This window comes from Peromyscus eremicus, chromosome X (assembly GCF_949786415.1).
Source record: "Peromyscus eremicus chromosome X, PerEre_H2_v1, whole genome shotgun sequence".
NCBI lineage: Eukaryota > Metazoa > Chordata > Mammalia > Rodentia > Cricetidae > Peromyscus > Peromyscus eremicus.
This window is the reverse complement of record NC_081439.1, coordinates 42,851,769-42,857,731: the sequence shown is the minus strand read 5'-3', so window position 1 is coordinate 42,857,731 and position 5,963 is coordinate 42,851,769.

Below are 5,963 nucleotides of genomic sequence, written 5' to 3'. Positions count from 1 at the left end.
CAGGATTTGGAAAATTATAGCATGAATTAACATATGTTCTATCTGTAAGTATATTATACAATATATTCAGGGAGATATGTAACTAAATAATATGCATATGACCTAAAATATATGAAACAAAGAAAGAAGTCATCTTAATGATATTTAAACCATGTAGTCTCACAGATTCTCCCAGAATGGCTTTACTACTAATGGAGATAACTTCTCGTATTCTCCCTTTAAATTCTGTGCATATCCGTGTTATGACACCTTTATCTCTGGACATGATTATTTTATAATTATACTTTCCTCCATTTGAATGTAGGCTGTTCCTGTCTGCTTTATTTTAATTGAACATTGCCTGGCATAAAGAACCCTGGAAGAATGTGAGGATGAACAATCACTTTATATAACAATGATACTCTGTTCAGTTCTTAATAAATGATTGTTATATGGTAGGTGGAACCCATAACTGTCATAAATAAAGTGGCCAAAAACCTGAGACTAGATATGTCATGGGCTCTAGGGAAAAAGCTACTGCTATTATTCTCCTAAAGGAGTCCTAATAAAACATTGTTATACTCATAGTGAGTCAGTGAACCCTCCTCAAAGAAGCCTGTTCTTACAGTAGATGGTAATTAACAAATAGAATCACAACTGAATGGTGTGCAGTCAGTGAGCAACTCTGGAGCACTCAGTCCTAAATGGGATGTCTTTATCAAGCCCCTCCCTCTCATGATTGACAGATCTCTGCAGAAAAAGAGATGTAAGAGCTGGAGGTAGGACTCCAAGAATACAGTATCATTCGGACACAAGAGAGCTGATACAAATATGAACTCACAGAGACTGTGACAGCATGAATAAGACTTGTACAAGTTCAAATAAGACAAAAATCATAGCATGTAGAAGGGTAAGAAGACACAGTCCCACCTTCAACCAAGAAGCTATTTGTGACTGATAACTGCTGGCAAAGGGAAAACCAGTTTTTTCCAATGAAGTCTCAGTAGGTATATCAGCACATCCCAGAACAGGCCCTATTACAGGAGTAGTTGCCCAACACAAAAGAGACTCTATGTTGTGTGTGTGTGTGTGTGTGTGTGTGTGTGTGTGTGTGTGTGCACTTTTTGTTTTGTTTTGAGGGTTTTTTTTTTTTGCTTTTTATTGTGTTTTGATGTTTGTTTTTGTTTTGTTTTGTAAGAGAGAGGGAAAAAACATGAGGTTGGGTATGTAGGGAGGTGGGGAGGATCTAAGAAGAGTTGGGAAAAGGAAAAGAATATCATCAAAAATATTTATATATTTTTAATTAAAAGAAGGAAAAGACCTCAATGAAATAATTCCACCCCCAAAATGTTCTGTTTTATAGAAGTAAGACATAGCAATAAGAACCTCACAGTATTTGAAAGTTGCAAGAAAGTAAAGAGCTTGAAACATACCAAATATTCTTCAGTTTCCATCCCCACACTTTTCTGAGAAAGTCTAGTGTAAATTATTTGCATCTTATCCTGGAGTGGTTGCTGAGCTGTTAATTTTCGTCAAGTACCTGAGAAGACAGAAAATCAGTTGAGGAATTGTTTCCATCGTATTGGTCTGTGAGCATGTCTGTGGTACATTTTCTTTACTAATGATTTGATGTGAGAGGGTCCAGCCCACTATCAGCAGTGCCACCTCTGGTCAAATTGGCTCTGTGGAGCAAGCCTGTAAGCAGTGTTCCTCCATGACCTCTGCTTCAGTTCCTGCCTCCAAGTTCCTGCCCTGTTTGAGTTTCTGTCCTGAATTCCTTCAATGATGGACTGTGATCAGGATGTTTAAGCCAAAGAAACTTTCCTTCTTAATTTGCTTTTGAACAGAATGTTCAATCACAGTAATAGAAAGCAAACTAGAACAGTTTGCCAATGATATTAATCCTTTCATTTGAGAAAAAGTGGCATTGTATTAAAAAAAGAACAGCATGGATGGGGAGAAACTCAGGAAGCCTCTCCCTTAGCTGAAGAACTATTGGTAGTAGGTGGCTACTGAGGGAAAAAGCATCAGCTTTCTTCACGGATGTGGCCTTTGGTAGGTTGCCTATGCTCCAGTGGACCGTCCTGCATCCATACCTATATGAACAGCACTGACTGAACTCACTGGGTTTTTAAAAAAGAGAACATGAGGTTGGGAGGGAGATGGGGTGAGAATGTCTGAGAAGAGTTGTAAATATGATCAAAATATATTATATAGTTGTAAGAAATACTCAAAGAATAAATACATATTTAAAAATTAAATGGCTCATAGAATCCCTCTTCCCTCCCTTCAACTGGACTCCAAGAGATCGGCCTGGTGATTGGCTGTGGATCTCTGCATCTGCTTCCATCAGTATATGAGCAAGGAGGGGTCAACATCATTTTGGGGAACCTACAGAGACAACCAAACCAAGCTAGTGGGAACTCATGAACTATAGACAGACAGCTGTGGGGCCTGCATGGGACAGACTAGGCCTTCTGCATGTGGGAGACAGTTGTGTAGCTTGTTTTGTTTGAAGGGGCTCCTGGCAGTGGGATCAGGATCTATCCCCTGTGCATGAGTTGGCATTTTGGAACCCATGACCTATGGTGGGACACCTTGCTCAGCCATGATGCAGGGAGAGGGTCTTTGTCCTGCCTCAACTGAATGAATCAGGCTTTGCTGACTCCCCATGGAAGGCCTTACCCTTTCGGAGGAGTTGGGTGAGGAGTGGGGGGAAAGGCTTGGGGGAGAGCGGGAGGAGGCATGAGAGGGGAATCTGTGGTTGGTATGTAAAATGAATAAAAAAATTTTCTTCAATTAAAAAAAGAATCGTCATATGTAAGCAATAAAAAAGTTAACTGGCAACATTGGAATTTTTCATTTTACATTCTTCTTTAAGCACTTAAATTGAGTGATGTAAAAAGAAATGTCATGTGTTATTTGCTACTGTGCTTTCCTCAAGATCCTTCACTTAGCTGATCACAAGATTAGTAGATATTTAATGTATAATAGCATACCCCAAAAGACAGCACTGATTATAGGAAAAACAGAAGAAATTTACTAAGAAACCACTTGGGAAATGACCACTGGGAGTATAAAGGAATAACATCAAAAATACCTGTGATAAACTTAGGCAATGTCAGATACTGCAACAACATTTCCTGAATCAAGAAGAGTGATAGAAAAGCCAGTATGCTGTAAGAAAAAGGTATGGCTACAGACCAATTCCTTATTTACAGAGCATTGTACTTGATTCAGAGTATCACTTCACCATGAAATTCTATAAGGGGAACATATGAATAAATAGTTATTGGATATCTTATTTGGATCACAACATTTTCTCTTTTTTTTCTTCCTCATACTTGTGTACACAATTATAACTTTCAAGTGGATTCTTTTCTATTTTAATTCAATATTAAAATCAAGAAAAATTCTTAGGTTTTATTTTAAAATCCACAAAAAAAACCCCTCTAACAGGTTAGCTAAGAACAAGCTGGGTTTTTTTTCCCTTTTCATACGGAATAACACATCCTTTGGGCAACAAACACCATTCCTCTGCTGTGTTCCAGGACTTGTTTCCATTAGATCTTTTACATGATTGGGCTGACAAAGGTTCTAGCGTCTGGACTTGCTGGAGAGGCTCATGTTTTGGCTAGGTAAGTACAGAATGTTCATATTTATTCTTCCTCATTGTCTCCCATTCATGTGTCCTTTTAATAGACATTCATGCAGCGTTGAGGCTATAAACCTCCTATCCAGATGGCAGACCAGTTTTTGAAGGAATGTTTTCAAAGGTCCCTGCCCAACTGACAACAGTTTATTCCTTCCTAACATGCGTATTTGTGCCATCAAGCAATAGGAGGTACCTATTTTGGGCAATAGAAAATTGGCAATTCATGTATAATTGTTGGCTTATTGAGCCAGTGGTATTTTCACTTTTATGACTAGACTCACTTTTATACTTTTGTTGATGAGTTTTCTGGTACCTAAATGCAAGCCAAAACTGTTTTCATACTCATCAGTCATTATTCTCAGCCAGAAATTCCTTATGTTTCTCATATTCAACATGACTAAGAAATAATTGAATCCATGGATAAAAACTCCTGCACTGTCAATTTTAAATTTACTGAAAATATACTCAGTGAAGCATGCAGATAGTGGATTTACATGAAATGAACATATATGTGTGACTAATATTCATATAAAGATATACACTATTGGGGCATGAAAAAGGCTCAGTCAATATAGTGTGTGTTACACAAGCTTGATGATATTAGTTCAGATTCGCAACACTCACATAAAAGCTGAGAATAGTCCTGCAAGTCTGGAACTTCAGCAGCAGGGGTTGAGGTGGAGGACACAGACAGGCAGATCCCTTGGAGTTCACTGTCAGCCAGGCAATGAGTTTCTGGTTCAGTGAGAGATCCTGTCTCAAAAAATAGGGTGGAGAGTGATATGTGAAGACACCTGATCTAGATCTCAGGCCTACACACACACACACACACACACACACACACACACACACACACACACACAAGCTATATACTATTGAGTTCAAGTATAGCTACTATATTGACTTCTTATACCATCTACTAGTATTCCAGTATTTCAACCCTGTGAGAGTGGAAAAAAAAAATCAACACTCTTCTTTGTTGGGCTTTAGGTGTTGAACCTTCTCCATTCATTATCTGCCCGTGCATATGTGAGTAGTTCTAGTTGTTACTGCTCTACAGTATTCCATTATCTGATTATAATGTGATACATTTATCCATTCTGTAGTTGGTGTCAAGTTAGGTGTTTTTCAGCTTGTTGCTATTAGGAATATGGCTATTATTAGCATTCTTGTCTAGGTCCTTTGTCCTACATGTCTCTTGACCCATTTCTCTCTTGCAATTGTCAGAAGAAAAAAATATGGAGTGAAAATACCCGTGTAAAAAAGCAAGGCCCGTGATGCCACTGCTAGTTGGGACTTGCTATATGAGTAATTATACTTTGAATATAAACAATTCCCTTTGCTACAGTGCTTTCCCTCAGCAACCCAAACTCATTGAGTAACCTAGTAAAATGGCCCCAAGACACTCTTGTTCTCATTTGAAAATCAACCAAATTGCATAAAGGATGAAAGAAAAACTTAGAATAAACATATGCAAGTTTAAAGCAGTATAGAATAGCATTGCCAAAAAACACTCATTAAAATTACTCATGGACAAAATAGATTTAAACTAATTAAAATGCCTAGTCACTCTAGAGTAGGCTAAGAGGGAGGATTGACTTGGTACCAAATGGCTTCATTTTATGGCTTCACATCAAACTTTTGAAATATTTTTAGTTAAGGAAATAAAAGAATGATGGGAAAACTCTCATAGGGAAGCAGATAAAATACCATGGAGCCAAGGAGATCATTATCATTATTATGGCAGCATTTTCTATCACATTTATGAATTTAGGTAGTTTTTATCATACTTGAAAAGGGACAATTGAGCAGGTGCCATTTTATGAGGTACTAATTCTGTAGTCATTCCCAAGTGGAGGATCCACACACAAGGGTCAATTATTATGAGCCTAATAGAAATGCTGTGAGTGAGAACAATTCAAAGTAGCATTAATGTCTGCATTGCTCCCTTGAGCAGAGTTCAGCTGTCAATTTTAGTCCTGAGGAGCTTGGAGACCACCAGTGTGGCCAAAAGCATTTTGGATTTGTTACATCAAGGGCAGAGTGAGCTGTAATATAACTTTGAAAAACAGTTACTGATTTTAAAATTATAAGAATATATCAAGGAAAAGAAGATTAAATATGATTCCTATAATTAAAATATAGATGGGATGTTCCACATATTATCCTGAGATTTTAACTTTCAAATTTAAAATTATTTCTAGCTAAAAATCTGTCTTTATTCTCTGGCTTCTATTCAGCATTGATATAACTCCTCATGTGGGATTTTGTTCAAGTTATATCAGAATTACATTCCTATTTTTCATGAATATCAGATCACATATCCTTA